Source organism: Furipterus horrens, unplaced genomic scaffold (assembly GCF_987537825.1).
Source record: "Furipterus horrens unplaced genomic scaffold, mFurHor1.1.pri manual_scaffold_9, whole genome shotgun sequence".
Lineage (NCBI taxonomy): Eukaryota > Metazoa > Chordata > Mammalia > Chiroptera > Furipteridae > Furipterus > Furipterus horrens.
In genome coordinates this window covers 102338925-102361957 of record NW_028327179.1, presented here as the reverse complement: position 1 = coordinate 102361957, position 23033 = coordinate 102338925, and the positions used below count along the sequence as shown (strand labels likewise).

Below are 23033 nucleotides of genomic sequence, written 5' to 3'. Positions count from 1 at the left end.
ACCCGTACCTGCACCCCTACACCTGCACCCCCACACCTGCACCCCATCACACCCGTACCTGCACCCCCACACCTGCACCCCCACACCTGCACCCCCGCACCTGCACCCCATCACACCCGTACCTGCACCCCCACACCTGCACCCCCACACCTGCACCCCATCACACCCGTACCTGCACCCCCACACCTGCACCCCCACACCTGCACCCCCGCACCTGCACCCCATCACACCCGTACCTGCACCCCTACACCTGCACCCCCACACCTGCACCCCCACACCTGCACCCCCGCACCTGCACCCCATCACACCCGTACCTGCACCCCCACACCTGCACCCCCACACCTGCACCCCCGCACCTGCACCCCCACACCTGCACACCCACACCTGCACCCCCACAGCTGTACAACTGCACCCGCACCCCCGCACCTGCACCCCCACACCTGCATCCCCGCACCTGCACTTGTATTTTCTGGATACAGGTCTTTTGCTGGAGAACTGGTTTGCAAATATTTCCTCCCGTCTGTAGCATGTCATTTTCTTTTCTTAATGATGCTTTCATGGAGCAAACATCCCTCATTTTTATGAAGTTCGAGCTACCAACTTCTGTTTTCCATGGATTGTGCCCTTGGTGCCATATCAAAAATCACCTGCCTAAGGCCAGGCCACAGAGATTGCTTCTACGGCTCAGTCTAAAAGTCTGACAGATAAACCTTTTGTGTGAGCTCTCGGATGCATCCTGGGTTAACTTTTATGTAAGGCGTGAGGTTTAGATCACAGTTAATTTCCCTTTGCATGTGCATGTGCACTTATCCCAGTAGCTGTTGTTGGAAAGACGATCATTTCCCTTCTAATTGCCTTTCTGCTTCTGTCAAAGGTCAGACGCCCCGTTCCTGCGGGTCTCCTTCTGAACTCTCCTGTTCCATGGACAGATAGACGTGTCTCGTCCTTTGCCAATGCCATGCCTTCTTGATTGCTGTAGCTTTATAATAACCCTTCGCATCGGATAGTGGGGGTCTTCCGACTTTGCTCTTCCTTACACAGCTGTTTGGCTATTTTGGGTCCTTTGTAATTCCCTGTCACTTGGAATCAGCTTGGACGTCCACACAGCAGCCCTTCGGGGATTTTGATGGGAATTGCATGAATAGGTTGGTTGGGGACGGTCTTCCAGTTTGAGAACGTTGTATGTCTCCCCACCTGAGGAGGTCTTCTCTTCCTTTCATTCATCAGGGTTTTAGAACTGCAGAACATGTTTGCATTTATACTTAAGCATATCATTTTGGAACTATTGTAAAGGGTGTTGTTTTTAAACTTCTTCTTCCCCATGCTTCATGGCTTGTATATAGAAATACAATTGGGGGGGTTGGCCTGGTCCCTACAACTTACTAAACGCACGTGCTAGTCTTGGAAGCCTGTGTGGCACATTCCCTGGGAATGGGTGCGCTCGTGGGGATGGGACCAGGCAGGGTTTGTGTGCGGCTTCTCGCTTCCTTTCTTCCACATCAGCGAGGACCCCCAGTGGTGTGTGACTGGGCGTGGGCGGCTTCCTCCCGTCTTCCATGACCAAACGTCGTGTTCGCTCTAGGGTTTGCGTTCTTTTTCTGTAGGTGCCCCCATCAGATGGAGCGTTTTCCCTTTTCCTCCCAGTTTGCCGAGCACTTTGTCACGCACCGATGTCGGGCTTTGTTAAGTGCCTTTCTGCACCCATTCACCGCTCGTGCGGGCCCTCCCTCTTGTCTGTCCTGTGATGGATTAGCACGGCTGCCTCCTGCGCGCTGGACTGGACCAGGGGCGCATACCGGGCTACGCTCCGTGCGATCATGGAGGGTCATTGTTTTTTACGTGTTGCTAGATCCCGTCTGCTAGCATGTTGAGAATTTCTGCATCTGTGTTCACGAGGGGTCTTGGTGTGTGGTTTTCTGTTCTTACACTGGGCTTGCCTGGCTTTGGTGTCAGGGTAAGTTCGAGTAGGGTTCCTTTTTCTTATATATAATGTGTAAGTGTGTCTGTGAAAGTTTAAAAAAATAATATCTGAACCGCAATGGCAGTGTTGGGTCTCCAAGATTACCAGTCCTGCGCCGGGAAGCCCTGCTCACGTCTGTTTCTGTGTGTCTAGGATTGGGTACCCTCTTTCAGTGTGTTCATGTAGTACTTTATATGTTCCGCATGTAGGTAGGTCCTCTGTCAGATGTGTTGCTAATATCCCAGGGTGTGACTTATTTTTAATTGTCTTTTTATTATTTTTTGATGAAGAGAAGTTCTTCACTTTAACATAGTCCAGTTTACCACACTTGCCCTTTCTGAAAGGTTCATGCTTTTTGTGTTTTATTTAAGTGTGTTTCTCTGCCCTGAGGCCATGCAGACATTCACCTGAGTGTCCTCGATTGCCCTGGCATGGAGTTTTGTTTATGATACAATGTGGGCATCCAAGGTGCGGGTTCCCACAACGGAGACCTGGTTCTCCCAGGAGCACTGAACACACAGCTCTCCTTTCCTCCGTGGTACAGGGCGCCGCCTCTGCTCTCTGTCCGCCGTCCACACGCGCTGGGCTTTGACGGAGGGGTCGCCGCTCTTCTGCACGGGCCGCGTGGCCGCCCACAGCTGTGCTATCTCCTCGCACGCTCAGGATTTACAACCTCCCCTGTGGCCGTGGGCACCCTTCCCCGTGGGCGCTTCCCGTCGGGGCAGCCTGGCTGTCTCGGCCCTTCACTGTTTTGTGTAGACTTAAAAACCAGCCCACCCTGTTTCCTAAGACCCCTCGTGGAAACGGAGGTTGTGGCTCTGCCGCCCCTGCGCCAGCTGCGGGACACGCGCCGTGGCGCCGAGCCTTCTGCGCGCGGACGGGGTGTCCCCCTGTCCGTGCCGTGGCTGCGCAAGCCTTTCAGTCAGACCCGGACACGCGTCTCCGCGCAGCACTCGTCGGCCGCCGTGTGGGGGGCTCAGCCCTCGCTGTCTCTAGAAGGTGTTTTTTTTGCCGTTTGAATGACATTACATTTTCTCCCTTTTGTGTTACTGGCCAAGAAATAATATTCACGGGAGGATGTGGCGACATCATCAGCTATTTGATAAACTGGTTATTTCTGATAGCTCGTCTGGATATTCCTTTGGGTTTTCTGAACAGTTCAAGCACCTGTAAATAAAAACATTCCTTCTTTTAAAAGTCTCCTGCTTTCAGTCTCTTCTTTTCTTACGACACAAGGGGCGCCGCCGGCCCAGTGCGGGCTGGAAGGGACAGTGGCATTTCGGGGAACAACGGCGCGCGTCTCCTGTTCTGCCTCCAACGTGTCACGGGGTGCAGACTTGGGGAGATGGTTTCTATCCGGCGAAGGGTTTCCCCGCCATCCCTTCATTAAGGGATCAGCCGTCCATGGCTGGAAAGTGTGACGAAGTCCCTTAGAAAACCGTCTGCGGGTGACATTTTCTCAGTGAGAAAAACGACTGATTCAACAGGAGTCGCTGTCACAGGAGCCTTGTGGGCTCTGTTTTGTCCCCCGAGTCCGTCTGCGGAGCTGCGCCCTCCCTCGTGGGGGCCCTGCGTCAGGAACGCGTCACTGTGCCCTGGGCTCCCCCTCTGCCGGCAGGAGGTCACCTCCCTGCTCCCGACGCTGGTGCCCGGTCCCCGCGCCGCGTCAGGGGCTCGGCAGCCTCGCGACTCGCGTCCAAGAACACTCTTTTGGCCTCGAAGCCTCCTTTTTGAATGTTTGTTTTTATTAATTAAGTTCTTTATTATTTATTTCTTCTATTTTAATATTTTATTGTTATGCTATTACAGTTGCCCCCATTTACCCCTTTGCCCTGCTCCGCCCACCCCTCCCCGGCTCCCGCAGTCAGTCCCACCCTGTGGGGCCTTCATACGACTGCCTTGACCAGGCCCTTCCCCCCTTCCCTCCTTCCCACTCTGATCCACCCCCCATCCCGGTTGCTGGCAGACTGAGGCTGGTGTGGCCGCGCCCCAAATAACCTGACTCGCATGACCCTTCTGTTTTTCTGCTCTGCTGGAGTGATTTCCATTCTCGAGGTCCCCTCATCTGCTAAAGCAGCTTCTGAAGCTTCTGCTGTCTGGACAGAGGAAGGAAAGGGACACGGAGGCCCTGTCCGCGGAGCGAGGTCCCACGGAAGTGGGCCGTGTGGCCACACCCAGTGACCAGGAAGGATGGAGGAGGTCGCCCCTCATCCCTGGGAGCAGGGGCCACGGGAGAGGGTGGGGGATGGGCGTGCCACCAGCAGTCCTGGACACAGCAGCTGTCACCGCCCCGGCCATGCTGCGTGTCACAGTGGTCGGGTCACGGCGGGGTTTCTAGACCGGAAGGTGGGAGAGGGGAGCACAGAGGCAGAGCCGTGATGCAGGGGGGCTCAGGATGGGGGCTGCACGTCCAGCCAGGTGGCAGGGCACCTGCGGGTGGGGGCTTAGGCCCACCGGACTCTGCGCTTCCCTGATGGCACTGTGCCCGTGGCCTCCCTGCAGGACCCATGGGGCCGTCGCTGGTGGCGAGGGCCAGGCCAGGGGACCCTGGGGCCCTGCCCGAGCGCCTCACAGAGTTGCCCTTCATCTCTTTACTTACAGCAGTGAAGAAAAAACCTTATCCTTGCTGTGCAGACCAAGGCCATCTGAGGCCAGCCGCTGCCCCCAGTTCAAGTCAGAGCCGCTCCTCAGACTTGCTTCTTGCAAGTAATTACGCTCAGCGTCGGGGTGGACAGAGGACTGGGAACCGGGCAGCCTTTCCTGTGCTTGTGGCCGCGTGAGTTTCTTCGGTGCAGAAGTGCCCGCCCAGCTCCTCCGTGCGTTTCTGAATTGGGTGTTTGTGTCGTGGAGTTGTAGGGGTCGCGTGTGCGTCCTGGACATGCTTCCCTTGGGGGTACACGCTTTGCACATACGGTCTCCTGCTCCGTGGCTGCCTTTGAACTTTGCTGATGTCCTCTTTCTTCCCTCCAGTTTTCGTTTCTTTTTATTGCTGACAGTCTCCTCCGAAGCACAGGAGTAACCTTTGTTACCTTGAAGAGTTGAGCAGAGCGAAGCCTTTCTTAGGGACAAACGCATTTGTGAAGGAGAATTTCCTCCCTGGCTTCGTGGGGCATGAAAGGTGGAGACCGTCCTCAGGACTCCCCAGTCCACAGACTGGCAGTGACAGGGTAAACGTGGGGAACATGTCATCCACCTCTAGAGGACGGGCGCATAATGTTGGCACAGATTAACAAAAACTCCTGGTTTCCTGTGGCCGTTTTGCCCAGGTTTCCACAGTTCAGATGAGTAACCCTCTGAGCGTGAAGAGACGCGCCCTCGCCGGGCGGGCGGCGGGCCCTCCCCACCGGCTGTCACCCTGCGCCCCCCAGCTCCCAGCACAGCACGCAGCCGGGGCTCCCACCCGAACTCCATCTTTAATTACTGCGGCATTAAAGGGACAGTCACTCAGGCAGCCAAGATGGGTTCTCCAGCCGCTATTTCACGGAGCTATTAACTCAGAGACACCATTACTTAAATGTAACTTTTATTATTACAATTAAAGACTGATTTGATCTTATGAGATCACGCGTTCTTATTTTATGAAGGCTTTAGAGGTAAATTCAATTTAAAGGATGACTCTGTGTTTCAAGTAAAACACAAGCAAGTGCAGCATGAACGTGACGCTGCCCTTCGGGTGCAGGTCCGGGGTGAGGGCTTCTGGCAGCTGCTGACTGTGTGGGGGCAGACGCTTCCTGGCTGAAGGGGAACGGCCTGGGTTTACTCTGTGGCGTTGCAAGCGTTGTTTGCCTTTCAGATACATCAGGTCTGATTGGGCGTGTTGTCAGCGTGTGTGTGGAACAGAAACGTGGCTTTCCTCTAGGCCGTGGGTCATGGCGAGCTTTCAGCGCGGCGGCGTTGTGTGCGTGGGGCCAAGGGGCGCGGGCAGAGCCGGCCACTCACAAAGGGAGGAGGTTTAAGGAGCGGAGGCCGTCGCGGGCGGGAAGGCCAGCGTCTGCGTTTGGGAGCCCCCATGCGATATTCGCAGGCTCCTCCGTTTTGTTTTGATGGCAGAAAAGAATGTAAAGGAGTATTTGTACAAAGTAGATTAAGCTGTTGGTAAACATGTCCCCTTTAAATTAACTGATGTGGGGACAAAGGAAGTGCTCTGCCGTCGTCAGCCGGGTTTGTCTTAAGTCACAGGGACAAATAAGCGGAGCAGGGCCCCTCTCTAAACCCCCCGGGAAGGAAGTCAGAGGTTAATCGGGAAGGGCCTGTGAAACGGGGAAAAGGGAATTGGATTCTCCCTCCCATTCATTTGGGGCTAAAAGCGGGCTCTTCTCTCTCTCACTGGCCTTTCTTGGGAGGGAAACCTGGGTTTTCCAAAATCAAATTAGCATAGGAACAAATATCGCTCAGGAATGTGCGTTCCTTTCAAGGTCTTAGCGCTGGTGACGGATCAGTCCTGCTCGGTGAGGGGCGGGCGGCAGGTCCCTGTGGCCGCCCCAGCGCCCTGCCCGGCGCTAATTAATCTCCCTATCGGGCTGCTAAACAGAGGCCGCTTGTTTGTGGGGATGGTCCGGGCTGATGGGTGGGCTGGGCCCCCCCGAGAGGGGCCGTCCTTGAGTGGCACTCACTTCCTGCGAGGACATTGCTTAACCACCGGGGCCTTCGCTTGTTCAAAAAGAAAGGGAAAGAAAGAAAGGCCTCCAGGTTCGAGGGGACTTTGTTGGGAACAGCCCTGGGAAGGGACGAGGAGCCCAAAGGAATTCTAAAGAAGGAAAAGTGGCCCAGAGACCCAAGGGGAAGGGAGGTGGCCTTTCAGCCAGAGGGAGTCGTTCGGGTTTAAAATGGCAAGTGCCTGAGATGCAGGAGCGGCACTGAAGCTGAGCGCGTGGGCCGCGTTTCCCCTCCACTCAGGAGTTTTTGTTAAAGGGACGGTTGCCTCTGGTAACGAGGGGAGGCTCAGGCTGTCCCAGCCGCCCGGAGCTGGGGCCTCACCGAGCAGTTACATGTAAGGGCGTGGAGGAGGCCGGCCCGGGCCCGGTTTCAGGCAGGGTGGTCACGCTTCCTGCGGCAGTTCCCGGAGCACGCCCTGCAGGCACGTGTGGGGCAGAGCTCCGGCCGGGGTCGCGCAGCCTTCTGAAGAGAAGGGGCTGGCCAGGCACTGGGTGGCGGTGTCCCCTTCTGCGCGGTCCCCCAGGGACGGCCTTGCTGCAGTGGCCGCCCTGCTGAGCCCCGAGGCTGCGCATTCTGTGAAAGGTGGGGACTTGGGATACAGGTGCACCCGCTGGTTTTGAGGCCTCGGCACCCTGGGGTCCGGAGCCATGGATGTGGCTGGGCTCAGCGCCCGCCTCGTCTGGCCCTGGGGCTGTTCAGGGACACCGAGCGGGGCCTGCGCCCCCAACACAGGGTTTAGACGGCCCACCGACTGGGCGGGGTCTGGTTTTGCAGCGTCCTCACTTCTTAGCCCTCGTGGCCCAGATCAGGAGCTTCAGAGGAGCCACCTCCCACGTGTGGCTTTGCGATTTCGTCACAGCATGGGACCCTGACGTCGCCGCTCAGAGCCTGGCCCTCTCCGCAGCCTCCCTCGCTCTGCAGGGCTGACTCTGGGGTGTGGGGTTCCGGGGTCACCGGCGCCCACCCTGCAGCGACGGTGGCAGCCCACCCGTGCTCGCGGGGTGACGGCCTCTCCGTCCTGCCCTCGCAGAAAGGCCATGTGCTGGGCTTCTGTGGCACTTGGGCCGATCACGTGAGCGTGAACCGATGGGGTTTAGGCAGAAGAGCTGTGTCCTGCTCCTGGTCTGGCTGCGGAAGCGTCTCCGCCTGGGCCTGGGGACTGTCCCCGTCGTCTGCCACGGAGGTTGGCGCCCTGAGAGGCCTCGGCAGCCACGAGCCAGAGATGCGAGGCCTCCACCGGGTTGGCGTTGGAGGGGCACTTTCTTCGCAAATAGAGGCTTCTTGTTCCCCGCTGTGGGGCCCCACCCCTCGAGGGCAGCAACTTTAGTATTTTCTTTATTCTAATTTTCAGGATAACTTCAAAGCCCGTAGTTTTTTCTAATTCCCTATTTTGAGGTGATTTTAGACTAGTTGCAAACAAACCACCACATGGTGGCCGTGTACCTGCCGCCCTGCTTCCTGTTTAATAACCGAGACTCGGGAGTTCACACGGGCGCCCTCCTGTCGTTAAACCACAGACGTCACCGGACTTAACGTCGGGGACCAGGTGAGATGTAGGGACAGCACGTGAGGCTCCTGTGCAGATGGGATCATAAACGCAAAAATGTGGTTTTCACGCAGTTGGAAGCCAGCCAGCTACCTCGGTGTCGTCACTGAAGAGAGAGGCCACAGGCAGTCGGGGACCCCAGACACGTCTCCCATTGAACCGATGGTGGAGGTCACTGGAAACGTGAGCCTCCTTGGATCCCAGGGCGGAGCCCCGCAAGACTCAGTGACGTCAGAGAAGCAGCAGAGGAGGGGCGTTTGGGGTGTGAATTAAAATATTCATAGAAATGGAGGGTTTTGCACACACAGGAAAATAAAACCGTGGAGTAGGCCACCCGGCTGGGTGCAGCAGGCCTGTGGCTTCCCCAGTGACTGAGTGAAGGAAGTGCTGGTGATACAGGGGCCCCTTTCCCTGCCTGTCCCCCTGCGACCCCTGCACGGAGTCCGCCCTGAGCAGGAAAAGGGGTAGCGGGCCGGGCGTCAGCGCCAGCCGGGAGCACCGCTGCGTGGATGCTGCCCTCTCCTCTCACCATTGTCCGTACGTGGGGCGTGCACCCAGGACGGGCGCCTCGTGGGGTTGCGGATGGGGGAAGGGCCCCGTGTGGGTGCTGCTGGAGAGGTCCTGTGGGAGCAGGAAAAGCCCTGCTCAGCACTCCTGGGTGCCTGGGAGTGGGGGGCGGAGGAGGGGCGAGGTGGCAGGGATTGGGTCCTGCGTGTGTCTGCGCGGCTGCTGTCAAAAAGCCGCAGACCGGGAGGCCCCGGCGACAGGAACTTACTTCTCCCAGTCTGGAGGCTGGACGTCCAGGGTCACAGTGCCGGCAGCGGGGCTTCCCGAGGGCTCCTTCCTCGCCTTGTGGATGCTGCCTTCTCACTGCGTCCCCAGGGCCCCTCTCCGGGGCCCCCGGTGTCTCTCCCCCTTCTCATGAGGTCAGCAGTCATGTGGGGTCAGGGCCCACCCCGTGACCTTACTTAACCTAAGTCCTTCTTTAAAGGCGCCACCTCCAGTTAGGGTCACATTTGGGGTGAGGGTTTCTACATACAGGTTTTGGGGGACACGCTTCAGTTACTGACAGCCACCTCGACTGTATGGTCTGCAGACCTGCGCCCTGTCGCCTGGCCACGGTCCATCTTAAATAGGAACTGGGGTCGGTCCTCTTGCCCGTTTTGGTCGCCCTTTCGTTCCCGCAGCCTCAGTGCTCGCGGCAGACCCCTCCGTCGCTCACGACGACGGCCAGGGGGTTAGTAGGCGCACTCTGCACAGAAAGCTGACCCGGGGCCTGCTCGCCGCGGGTTCTTTGTGTAGAAGCAGCACCCCCAAAGGGGGTGCGTCCCCGTCCCCGTCCCGGGTCTGCCCCAGACCCTGTGGACAGTTCTCGCTGTACCTGCCCGTCCTTCCCCCGGGGCTTCCTGAAGACCGGGGAAGATGGCGTACACCCCTACAGGGAACCCCTGAGCGTTGCTGGACCCCCGTAACTTACTTTGGCTTTTTGGTCCCATAGCTGTTTATTGAGAGTTTATTATCTTCCCGTAGGTGCTGGCGACATGAAATGTAAAAAGATAGTCGCTCTTTACAGGCCAGCGGAAAGCTAAGAGGCAGGTGACCTCATGCACGGGTCACTTCAGGGGGGCGGCTGCGGACCCGGCGTGCCGTTTGGAGGGACATTTAGCTCAGCCTGGGCTGAGCTGGGGCGGTCAGAGAGGACGCTCGTTCTGATGTCCTGTAATCTAATTGGGGTGAACTGGGAACATAATTCCTGCATCTTCCTTTAAACAATGGAGCTGTCGGTGCTGCTGCGGAAATCACTCAGCCAGTCGGAAACAGCTCAGAAATTGGATCGTGTGTGTTCTGATGTTGCGTGAATGGGGTACCGGGAAACCCAGAAGAACTACAGGTAGAATTACTTCGGAGAGTTTTTAAGGTTGCAGGACAAGAAATTAGTAATGATTTCATTTCTGCACCCTGTTTTCTGAGGATTAGAAATAAAAGCTCACCAAATGGCCCGTAACGTCACACATATGGAACACCCAATGATCAGTGCAAGGCCCCTGTGCTGAGAGTCAGAAAATGTCACTGGGACAGACGGGGAAGACCCTCACCCAGCGAGCCTTGCGGCGTCACTCCTGCTGGAAGCCACATTTTGGGAAAAGTAGCATTAGTTCTGAGTGCATCTTGTAGGGTCGGTGCGGTGCCAGAAAAGCCCTGCAGTATTTTAAGGAAATTGATCGGTTCCGAATCCCTGTGGAAATAAAAGCAGTCATGGATCACAGGGAATTTTGAAGAAGAAAAATGGCGCATGCGCTGCCTTGTAAACGTCCAAAGTTGCAGATTAAAATGGCCCGGGAAGCTCTCGGAGGCCGCGTGTCGTGGTACATGAACCCCCTTCCCCTGCAGCGCGCGGGCGGGGGGTGTTGGGTCCATGCCCGGGCTCCGTCCGTGCGTCCGGCCTCAGGCCCAGGCTGTTCTCGTGGAGACGCAGTGGCCCGCCAGCCTGGCCCCCACGGGGGCGTGGGGTCGCCAGGTGTCCCTGGGCACACTTCCTTCTCTGGCTTGTCTTGACTCCCAGCCTCCGGGGGAGGCGGTCCTTTCTGGGAGCTCAGCTGTGCCCAGGCACCGTGTGTCGGAGGAAAGGACACCCCTTCATCGGGCCCAGAGCAGGTGGGTCCACGTTAGAGAAGAGCTGTTTGTACAGTTCGTGTCTCCTGGACCATCCCAGCGAAGAGGTGACGTCTGCGACAGCGCTGGGGTCAGCGAGTGCCCTGCTCAGTCAGGCGTGGCTGTCGCTCAGGGCCTTGCCCCGTCCAGCACACGGAAGAGGCCGAGGCCAGCGGTCCAAGCGGGGGAGGAGACGCCTCCTGCCGGGGCCTCGGGGCAGTGCGTGCGGGCGCGTCCCCAGGTTCACTGTCGCATCGTCCCGCAGTCCCATGTGCAGCTGGGCCTTCCCCGTCTGTGGGTATTTCACGCAGTCCTGCACCCTGAAAACCCCTCAAGGACCAACTCTTTTTTTTTGTAGTAAAACTAAATCTGAAGACATCTCAGGACTCCTCTGGGAAGAAATAGGTAACTCAATAAAAACGAATCTAGGAGTATACAGAACAATCTCAAGAAGTGTTATTGGGGCACCTGAAACTATTCAGATTCTTTTCCTTTTCTGTTTTGTTGAATTACATAAAAAACTGAAATGATAAAAATGAAGCAACTGTCTTGCGCTTTGGCTGACTGCCTGGAATTGCTTTAAATTGGATCTTATAAACATTCCATAAAGTCCTAGGTAGTGGAGCTGCTTTTTGCTGGACGGAGGCATCTGAAACATCGGTGCCGTTTTTGCAAAACTCGACCAAAACATCTCAGGCATTAATTAGTCGTGTTAATAAATTACTCAGCACCAAAACCATGTGTTATTTAAGATCCTTGGAACCTATCACTCTGCTGTTTTATTTTTGACGCTTGGTAAGACCTTGCGAACGCACAAAATATCAAGTGAGTGCTGCACCTGCAAAGGGAGCCTGTAACAAACCCGCGGGGCGACGGTGCTGGGGCCCCTCCCCCGTGAGGAGGGGTGGCAGTCGGGGTTGCTGGCTCCTGGAAGAACCCGTTTCCTCTGACAGTCCCCGGGCACTTGGGGCCACACAGCCCTCCCGTCCCGGCAGCACCAAGGCTGCGTGCGTGCGGAGGCGCGATGCGGATGCGTATTTTCATACAGAATTTAAACTGTTTCAAACATACAGGTGAAAATGACATCCTCCAGTTGCATCGTGTTCCTTTGGAAAATATCAAACTGTGTAGACATAGATTCGCGTTTCTAGATTAACTTCTTTTGGGAAAACTTTAAGATGAAGGCTGCTGTGCCATTTGGGAGCACATAGTTAAGCTTCTTCCAACTCTGCCATTAATGTCAAAAGTTGTCGGAGTTCAATGATAATTTTTGCAAAGAAAAAAATTGTTCAGGCTTGTGGTTCCTACTCGCATCAAATTCTGTGAAAGATCATGTGACGGATCATATGTGTGTGTGTGTGTGCGTGTGTGTGCACTGCACATGGCTCCGTGAGGTGTGAGGCAGCCCAGGAGCATGTCCCCGGGTGGGGTCCAGCCACAGCCAGTCAGCTGTGCCCCAGCAAGCGGAGGGTCCTCCTGGTGCCCTGCCGCCCGTCCCAGGGAACGGAGCATGTGCTGTGGGCCTGGGCGTCTTCCCCTAGAGCTTCCTCCTTGTCTCTCCAGCTTCTGGGTCAGTGGGTTGCACTTCCTGAGGAGCCCCAGGCAGCGCGTTAGCACCCCGCTGCGGGCCGGCCAGCAGGCAGACACAGGGACACCAGGCGCGGGCGCGGGAAGCTGGCTTGCGGGACGAGTTGCGCGGGTTCCAGGCATTTGTCAGGGTTCTTGCCTGTTTTCATTGACTGGCTTTGTAACGAGACGTGAATATTAACGTGTTCTACTCGGGTCTTCTGCACTTCCAGTGGCTCATCACTGTTATTTGTTTTGTATGTTGAGTTTCTGCGTGTGCTTTTTTCCGGAAGGGGGTTCTGCTCTCGGAGATGCTTGGGGACGCGGACAGACCGGCGAGGTGTGCAGGGAGCGTGAGCCTGAGTTTCGCGCTGGCACGCTCGGGGCTGTGACCGGCATGCTCCCCAAGTCCCCCGAGACTGTGTCCTCATGGAGCAAATGCGGACCATCCGCGCTCCGTAGACCCGCGACGGGGCTGAGTGAGGCACGGTGGTGACACAGGAGACGTTTGTCACTGTTGGCTCATTGTGCTGTGGTAACATTCTTGGATTCAAAACAGTAAGATCAAGAATCGGGAATTCAGGACAGACGGGCAGGACGTTTGGAAGTTGGTCTGTTGTCAAGAAGCGTGTGGCGTGGACGGACGCGTATGTGTCGGGGTGGCGGTGGGAACGGGCGTCTGGGGCAGGCTCCTTGTCACGAGCGTCGTGTTGACGTTTCACAAAACGTGATCACCATTTGCCCGTTAAGTGGTGGGACAGCACTAACCGAGGCAGTGGGCACTCCCCTGTGCCACGCCCATGTCGCGCTGCGTGGAGAGGGCTGTCCCCTCCGGCGACTGTGTATTTTCACCAGCTTCGGAGGGTGGCAGTGTGAGTTTGGGAAGGACGGAGACTACGTAGGGCCTGTCGGCTCGCTCTGTAGAAGCCAGAGAAGCGGAGAACCGTGTGTAGACCAGTGACGAGCTAATGGGCGGCGGTCCCCCTGGAGCCGGGATTTCCTGACGCCGGGGCCCGCGTCACGGTGCCGTCTCTGCCCGGGCACATTCCTGCTGCGTGTCCGGATGGTCCAGTTCCAAACATTCGGTCCCATCTTCAGATTGGATGACCCAGGTGACCCGTGACATGCGGGTGTTGGCCGGCGTAACTGTTGGAAGTGGGGTCCCTGCAGGTAGATGGCTTTGGAGACTCGTCGTCCGGGGCACCTGGTTCTCCGTCCGAGGGTGACGGCCTAGCGGGTCTTTGCCTGTCAGGGTAGAAGCAACTACCTGGTGCTAAGGACTGTTTTCAAGTTCCTTCCTTTTGTCAGTTTTTCCATAGCTTTCAGTAATTTTTCTATTAAAATGTAAGCATTTTAACTAGGAAGTTACCATTTTAAATATTGCTCTTTTGAAATTATTATTATTGTTGCAAAAAGTGTCTTAGTATCATTTTTCTGCAGAATGCTAGCCGGTCATTGCGATGCCCGGAGTGTGGTTGATGGAGGAAACTGCTCAGAAAGGCCACGCGCACAAAGGGGCGCGCGTGGTAACGGGCGGGGTGTCTGTGGGAGCGTCCGCTCAGCCTGCCCCGCCGGACGTGGGGGCAGCTCCTGCCGCGGCGGCCGCTCGGTGCAGGGCGGCGTGGCCAGGAGAGTCCGGCCTGTGCGGAAGGGCCTGGGTGCACGGCGGTCTTGGGGGCGAGGACACGGCGCGTGGCGGGGTGTGCCCGCGACGGCCTCGCCCGCGTGCTGCCGCTCCAGCTCCCGCAGGCGCCGTTGCCCCACGAGAAGGTGAGTGGGGCGCGCTCCGACGGAAGCGCAGCCTCCCGACACCGCGCTCCGGCCCGCGCCTCTGGGACGCCGCCCGGGGAGAAGCCGCGCGCTGGGTGGGAGGGACCGGAGCGCGCGTGTGCATGTGTGAAGGCCGTGTATTCGAGGCGCGTTCTGCGTGGGATACAAAGCACGGTCTGTAGTGCTTGGGCTTTAAACCATGTGACTCTCCGTGGAGTCTCCGCCGCAGACAAGGTGCCGGACAGTGTCACGCCCCCAGAAAGCTCCGCCACGCCCGCTGCCCCCCCACGCTCTCCCGCCCTCCCCCCTGATCCCGCTGCTGCCCCGCCGGTCACCTGCAGGCTGATCTCGCCTGTTGCCCGAGTTGCTGGACAGGGGAGAGCAGGTCGTGTTTTCCTGGGTCTGGCTTCTTTCCGCAACTGAAGGCATTTGAAATCGATTCCGTTGTTGCGTGTATCAATAGTCTGTCCCTTTCGCTGAACTGTCTTTCATTAGATGCGTGTATCACAATTTAAAAGAATCACCTTTTCTCTTGCTTTAATTTCTTGCTTATCTAAATGGACACAAACCTATTTCCCAGGTAATGGAGCAGAAGTGCCCCCGAGGGGACCACGTGCACCCACGCCCGCGGCTGAGGAGTGAGTCAGCCCCAAGCTGAACCCTGACTGCAAAGGTCTGGCAGCGTCTGACGGGAGGGGACGTGCCCCCAAAGCGCGGCCGCCCCGCGCGCGGAGGCTGTGCTGAGGCCGTCCGCCTGGACGCGGCCTTAGGTTGCATTATTCTCACCTTGTCCGAGCAAGCGTGAATACCAGCGATCAGGAGCCGTTTCTTCTGCTTTATGGGAGGACAAGTCCATGCAGAGGGTGTGCGTCTGGCTCCTTACCAAAGGTGGGCACAGTGAAGCCCGTGGAGAGGCTTGGGGTGAGCTGGGCGCTGTTCTCTCTTGAGAGGGGAAGTGGAGGCATCTTTTCTGCACCCCAGGATTTTTGAAAAAAATGGTGACAACTCATTCCTTGGAGCCCCCACCTGCTCAGCCACGCACTCTGTTGCTGTCTTGATTTCAGACTTCTTTAATCTTAGGGTTCTTTTTTTTTTGCTTCCAGTTTTTCATGTTCCTTTGTTTTCCCCTCCATACGGCTGGTGCGCGCGTGTGTGCATGTGTGTGTTCCAAGTTACCATGACTTGAACCCTAATGAAAAGACTTGCGACCCTCCTTGGTTAAAACAGAAAGACAGACAGACAGACAGACAAGCAGACGCCGCCTCTGCTTGCGGGCCCTCTGCTGGCTTACAAGGCACCAGCAGGCCCAGGCAGTCACGCGCTGCTCCAGCCCGTAGTGATCTCACCTGATAGATCGCTTCGTAACGACTCCGTTGCGCTTGCCGCGTAATTAGATGTTTATTTGCCGCAGAACTTCTACATTTCACTAAAATGGTGTGATTTACGCAGCCAGGATAATCATCCCGTGATTATGAGTCTGTCACCTGGAACCGCACCTTAATAATTAGTTATAGTTTCTGGGGTAATTAACTCATCCAGCCAGATCTTGAGAGCCAGCAGGCACGCGAGGACCCAGGGCGCGTAGGAAAACCTGCGTCTGCCCCTGGCGAAGCCCCGTGAGTGGGGTCGCGTCTGTGACCCCCTCCCAAGCCTTGCGCGTGCCTGGAGGTTGTCGGGATCTGCCCGCGTTTGCTGCCCCTCAGAGCGTGAGCCCAGGGACCCCCCCCACCTCTGGGCACAGACCTCTGGTGTGAGGCCGGCTGAGCGAGCGCTGTGGCTCCAGGACCCTTTTCTCGGTGGGCTCGGGCGGGGCCGTGACCCACTTCTGGCCGAGGAGCCTTGAGGGGAAGCTCTTCCTCGCTTTCCTGGGGGGGAGTCGTGGGCAGCCAGCCTCTCCTCTCACGGTTTGCTCATGAAGGGGGAGCGCAGAGCCCAGGCCGCAGCCGGGCGCACCTCACGGCCACCAGAAGACCGCCTGGCACCAGCCTGGAGGGACAGGTGTCACTGGGGTTTGTGATGTCGTCCTTGCAGCTCTGGGCTCGTCTGTGCCGCCCTGGTGACTCTGGACCTTCTCCTGTTGCCAGTGAGTTTTCTGTTAGATGCGGGCCGGGGTGTGCTGACCGACAGGAGCGACGCCCGCCGGCACCCAGGCCTGTCCCCTGGCAACGCCAGATGGGCACAGCGGACCTGCGGGGCTAAGCCTCTGTGTTCACTCCCCTTGCCGGTGTGGGGTTTCCGGCTGGAACCGCATTAGATGGAGCCACAAATGGAAACATCTGACACCAGCGACGCTGTCAACTCGGGGCTTCTGGGGGACACCTCAGAAGAGTGGGGCTCGGTCGGTTGGAGCAGTGTCCTGTGCATCGGAAGATTGTGGGTTCGATCCCTGGTTGGGGCGTGAACGGGAGGCTACCAGTTGGTGTTTCTCTTTTCTAAAGCCAGTAAACACATTTTTTTTTTTAAAGGGGCATTTCAAATAAATTTCAACAAGTAGTCCAAACTATAACCGTGTGCTCGTGTGTGTGTGGGATGAACTCATGTTAGTGAACATTGGGGATGGGGCTCTTTTAGCTCGTTATTCATCAACTATTTCTGATTAAAAAAAATTCACAGTGTCGTTTGACCAGATGATTATAAACATTGGAATTTCCCTGAGAATTTTTCCCTTATATTGAAGGAGCTATCACCTTACCTGTTAGAAAAGGTGTGATCTACTGGTTTGGTATGGTGACAAAAAACCTGAGAGGGTCTTTTTTACATTTTTCAAATATCTTGATTTAAAACCTCCGTTCAACAGTTATTTTATAGATCCCTCATGTATATTTTCTGGTCATTCTGATGATTGACACTGAGGAAAATTGGCCTCCCCCCCACTGCATTGTGATTATTTATAGTTAGTTTACTTTTCCAAATACAAAAACACACTACAAGTAGTAGCCCATCTACTTGATGGGCTGTATTCTTGTGATTGTATTACTGCTTCAAAGATTAATTTACAAAACACACAATTTGATGCTTTTAATGAATAGCCTGTCATAGTGCAAAGTTCGGCAGCGCAACCTCACGGTCAGGACCTGCCGTACAGGAACTATTAATGCCCCATTAGCTCATTTACTTACACGACCCGTGGATCCGTTGGCTTGACTGAGGCTAGAGACCTACATGATCCGAAAAGATATTTTACATAACTTTCAAAAAATTTCCGGGAAGAGTTGATCCCCGGGTGAAAAAGAGAGTAGAAAAAAGTTCATTAATTTCACAGGCGTTTTGTGGCAGTGCAGACAGGCCACCATTTGGACGGCGTCCTGCGTCCCTTAATCATCCCCCTCCCGACACCAGGGGAAGGACGCGATGGGCTCTTTTTTAATTCTTAAAAAAAAAAAAAAAAGGGAGCATCAAAAACGGTTTTCCCGATCTTTGGAAAGTGAGCTCCGCGGCATAAATTTCCGCCGGCTCATTTACTAAGTGCAGCATTACCTCACCCCGAGTTTAACTGTGGGTTCTCCATAAATCTTCCCACGGCCAAACGTGATAAACTGCCCTGCACATCACCAGGCGCGGCAGCGCTTATTAGCACTTGAGAAGTTATTGATTGCTTGTCCTGATTAATCTTTTATGGGTCTCCGTAGTATTAATTCCATGGGAAGGACCGTCCGCCCCGCTGCCAGCAGCTCATTCATGGTTCCCACTTCAATCACGAGGTTTTCGGTGCCCGCAGCTATTAGTCTAATTATGACTTTTTTAGCACAGTTTTTTTTTTTGTCTCTATGAACAATGAGCCTTTTAAAATTAATTTTCAAAAGGTGCCAATAAGATGAAAGGTACGGTCAGAAAGTGTGTTTTATACTTAAGGGTGAAAAGGAATTTTAAATTGATGCTTTAAAATTGATGACATAAATGAAAAAATATCTTTTTTTTGGTGAGCGGGGTGTGTTTAAGATGAGTTTTTTAAACGAACCATCTGTGGTCCTTGGATGCTGACTTTACTTAGTGTGGAAATTATTTTAAAAGTTTTATTTTTTACTTATCAGTGAGATTCGGAGTGCACTATTGTAGTAGTTTCAGGTGTGCAGCGTCGCGGTCAGACATTTATGTGCCTTACGAAGTGGTTCCCCGTAAGTCGAGGACTCCGCTGGCCCCACACACGGTTATTACCGTGTTATCGATGACATTCCCTGTGCTGAACTTGACTTGCTCCTGACTGTTTGTATAACTGGCGATCGGTGCTGCTCGGTCCCTCCCCTTTCCACCCGCCCCCCACCAAGGCAGACGGACCTTCACTGCTGATGGGGCGTGAACGCTTTCCGCCCTGGAACTGGGGTACCTATGTGGTGGGTGAGGAAGTGGACCCTTCTTCATGAGTCGCCTTGGACGGAGTGGTGAAAGCCGCTGAGGTCCTGGTACAGATGCAGTGCGGGATGAAGGGCGTGGGGACAGCCCCCCGGTTTGGGGCAGGGGCAACTTGGGGACATGGGCTCGAAGCAACCTTTGCAAAGCACTTGATTCAGGGCGTGGGGGGACGGTGGGGGCAGCTGGTGCCCCACACTGGTGCCTCGCTTCTGTCGTAGGAGCGGCCAGACAGCCTCACAGGAGGTGCAGGGCCCAGAGTTTCATCCCTTGGAGCAAAGGGTTTTCAGGTTTCCCGGTGAAGAGTGGGTCTCTCGTGGGCGGGGCCCCGCTTTCCGCTCCTGTCAGGTAACGCAGACCGAGTCTGCACGTGCCAGCACTCAGCCCGTGCTTACCGAATGCCTCTGCGCCGGCATCGGAGTCGGCTACTTAGCACCTGCGGCAGGAACACCTTCGGGTGGAGGCTAACGCAGACGGGAGGGCAGAGGGACCCCGTGGCGGGGACAGCAGGGCCCAGCCTGGAACTTGAGTGTGTGCCAGGGCCCCTGGGGAGGCCCTAAGCACAGTCTTGGCTTTAAGGCGTAGAAGGCGGCGGTTTAATGTCAGCAGCCCCACGCGCAGCTGGTCCGATGTTTCTGCGTGGTGTGTGTGGCCGTTTCCCGTTAAACCGCATTTACTCGGGAAGGGTCATTTTCAGGGAGTTTTTCGGTCATGGTGGCCAACGAATCTTGAATAATTTGGTTCTCGACCAGGCTATTCGCAGAAAAAAATGTCTCGGTGGTTGAACAAAACTTCGGGTCTCACTTCTCCACTGGGAGTCCTGTCATGCTGGTGCCTGTCTGACCGGGAACAAATCGCCTCGGGAACAGCCATCCGGGACGAGTGACGTTTGGGAATGGTGGTTCCACTGCACGTTCCGGTCCCGAGGAGCCAGCCGGCAGCCCCGTGCGTTGATTGCAGATTGGAAAGGCGTGTTGTGTGTGTATTTACAGGGCAGCTTGGGAGGCGTGTGCTTCCGTGTTTACATTTTCAGCTCAGTTAATTTCTCTTGGTCCAGGCTGTCGTGTTTAAATGAATGTTCTGATTAACTGAGATGCACCCAGTGAAGGTGAGTCATCTTTAACCGTTACCCCAAATCAGAGAAAGATCTGATCTGAACACCGTTTCTGTCGTCCACGGGCTTTTTGAACTTGGGCACATTATTTCATCTCTTTTAATTCATCATTCTAACCTGGGCCACAGGGGGCTCTCGAGAGGACTCAGTGATGTTAGGCCCTGATGCAGGTCATGTGCAGAAAAGGGTGGCCATGAAGGACGCGGCACTTCCCTGGGAGCTCTGGTTTGGTGCAGGAGAGACAATGGAACCCTTCAGCCATGACCGGAGTTGGATTTGCTACCGTCTCTGTGCCAGGAACCAGGACAAGGACGATAGGAAGGACCCCACACTCAGGGCCACAGTCACGAGGTTCATCTTTTCTTGGGTGGAGATCCCCCCGCCCCAACTCCCTGAATTCAGGATTAAAAGGAAGCTGAGGGCTGATGCCGGGGTGGCCAAGGAGAGGAGGATGGTCTTGAAATTTCTGTTCTTAGTTAAATGTCACGTCTCTTCCTGATAGAGGTGACGATGATCAATGGGAAGGTTGGGGACTTTGCGGGCTTTACACGTGTCAAGGTGTTGAGATTTGGGGCGAGAAGGGGGAAGGTGCTCTGTGCAGAGGAGGGGCTCCAGGAAGGCCCCGCGGTGTGACAGGCTGTGCGGCTGGGGCGAGGAGCTGGCCTGGAAGTGAGGAGGTGGGTCCGAGTCCGGAGCAGCTGGGTGATGGAGGGGGAGAGGCCTGTGGGCCCCTGGGTGTCTGGTGCCCCACCAGCCGTCCTGCCACGCTGAGCAGACAGGCGGTGGCGCAGGGTCAGGGGCCATACAGTGTGCTCTGCGGTCGCGCCGAGGACTGAGCCCCGCGGGTCTGGGGTGTTCGGGTGGGCAGGCGCCCTCTCTCCTTCTTCCTCCCCTTCTTCCATTGGGGAGTAAACCCTTTTTCAGGCCTCCTAGAGCCCCTGGCTGGGTCCGACAGGGACAGATGAATGGGAAGAGCAGACAAGTGTATTTGATACAACCCTGACCCCAAATGAGCCTCTTTCAAAGTTAAATCTTTCGTAGCCTCTCTTAGTAGCTGTTTACGGTTCAGATATTGTTATTTTCTCCCAGCCATTCTTGAATCCACGTATGTTTTCTGCTCCATTACCTCCTGGGGTAAGAGGTTCATCAATGGGTTGCCTGTCGGGCCCATGGAACTGATGGTGAGCCTGGGGGGGCAGTTCAGGCAATGAGGGGGGAGGAGACCGGGAAAGGGTCACGTGTGGGGCATGCAGCCTGATTTTGGGGTCCATGTGCGTTCTGCACAGCGCTGGAGAAGGGGGTCCACGGCCGGCTAGGGCAGACGCTTAGGTTTTGATCAGCCTCACCAATTCTTCCTTCCGGTGTGAATCAGTCATCTTCAAAGCCTTTTGGAAAGACCAGATTCACAACGAGTCTCCGTGACTCTTATGAATGCGGACGGCGAAGACCAGGTCGTTGCTGTTTAGTTGATTAGTCTGGCTGAATCCGAGGGCTGGTAAGAACTCCACGGAAGACGGGATCGGGCAGGGACCCTCACCTGCAAGCCTCACCTGCGAGCCTCATGGTGCAGGAGGAGTAGGTAAGAGACGTGTACGCGCACGACTGCAGTGAAATTAAGAAAAATAAACAGCTCAGCTTGTAGTAGATGTTGGCGTACATCACTGGCCCTGATGTTCTGTTTTCCTGAATGCTTTCAGGGGAAAACGACGGGAACAGAGAGATTGGGGGCACTGACTTGGTCACTGAGCCACCTCCCTTCTCTGGGTCCTGACGCGTCCCATGTGCTAAATAAAAGACAGGAAGGATGTGGCCCGAGCACGCTGGCCCCGGCGCATCGGACCCGAGTGGACAAGGACCTGGGCTCGGCCAGCTGGATTCTCCGTGAGACCTGACGCTGACGTCGGCTTCAGTCTGGAGTAGAGGGGGACCCGTGGGCTGGGAAGGTCAAAGGAGAGAGGGCAGCAGGTGAGGAGCAGGCATCGGAGAGGTTGGGGCTCTATCTGCACGGCTCTGACATTGTTGGGAAAACTGAGAGCTGTGGCCTCCCCCGCCACGAGCATCGTGGAGAGACATGTCATTTGAACGGAAAGTGCCCTTTTCACGAGAAAGGACGTGTGTGGGAGCCGCCGTGTGGTGTTACCTGAGGCCGCGTGAAGCTGGTCTTCACCTGGAAGGCCAGCTCCCAGTTCCCACGGGCTTGGGTTGGTGTCAGTATCCTCCCGTCTTCTTTTTTTTCAGGCTTTGGTAAGTTTTATTGGGGCAAAATTTCAACAAAGGGTAGCTTTTATTTACAGGGCTTAACGTGTGTGGGGACAGTCCAACCCACTTGGACACAGTGAAGATGACCACTAAGCCTGTTTATGTATTTTCTTATTTTCAATTTGCATACAAAAAATGTTTGCTTTACATACATAAAAATCCAAATACTGTGAGTGACAAATAACACCCCCCCCTTACCAATTCCTTAATTAAATATAAAAACAGCTTCAAAAAAACATATAATTTAGATTGGTTTAATCTTGAAATGTAATCCAATAAGACTAAAAACTAAACATTTCAGGTCCTGTACCAAGTAGTAAAATACTCGAAGGCCTTCAGGATCCTTTGACTGATTTACATCAATAAGAGAACCTATTTTTGATGTAGTAAAAGAAATGTGTTCATCTCCAATTACAATTTCAAGCTCCTGTTGGCCAACCCTGTCAGGGGGAGGCCACAAAGCATCATCTTCTTTTGTAATTTCACTGTCATCAATAATTCTCTTCAGTTCTTCCATTACACTGTTATGTACATAAGCCTCTTTTCTGATCATGACATCATTTTTGTAATTGCTGTTGTTGGCATATCTAAGCTTTCCGTCCGGACGAAACTCGAACTCCGGAAACTCATGTCCAAACTTGCCCTTGTGCCCTACATAGTAGCGCAGGTAGAAGTCGCTGGCCATAGACATTTTTTTCTCTCCCGTCTTCTAATGGACAGTCACTGAAATGGATTTGTTGTCTAAATTATTCCTTAGTCCAGGATGTCATTTAGGAAAGTGGGACCGTAAGGGAGGTGCTCTCGAGAGTGGGATGGAGACGCCCTCCAGCCTGGACTGTCCCTGTGGAATGGAAAGTGGCTTTTCGTGCCTGGAAAACGTGCCAGATTAAAAGTCAGATTTAATACCTTTCTTTACCTCGTTTAGAAACATTGTCAGGAGAAAACACGCTTGAGTCCACAGGCCGTGCCAGAGCTGGACGCTGTGAGAGGAGCGGACCCGGGGACGCTGGTGGGGTGGGGGCCCCGCAGTCTCCTCTGCCTTCTGGTCGTCACGCTCGTTGTCTCTCTGCGGGGCCCTTCCCAGCCTTCCCTCACGTACCTGCCTCAGGAGAGGGCCTGGAGGTGCGTGGGAAGCCATGCCCCCTCCTCCCACAGACCCGCAG

The 23033-nt window shown here is 55.3% G+C and overlaps 1 pseudogene; it reads right to left on the bottom strand.

Moving 5' to 3' along the window:
• Positions 1-21844: 21844 nt before the first annotated feature.
• Positions 21845-22587, bottom strand: LOC150002392 (protein mago nashi homolog pseudogene; annotated as a pseudogene).
• Between the last annotated feature and the right edge of the window lie 446 nt (positions 22588-23033).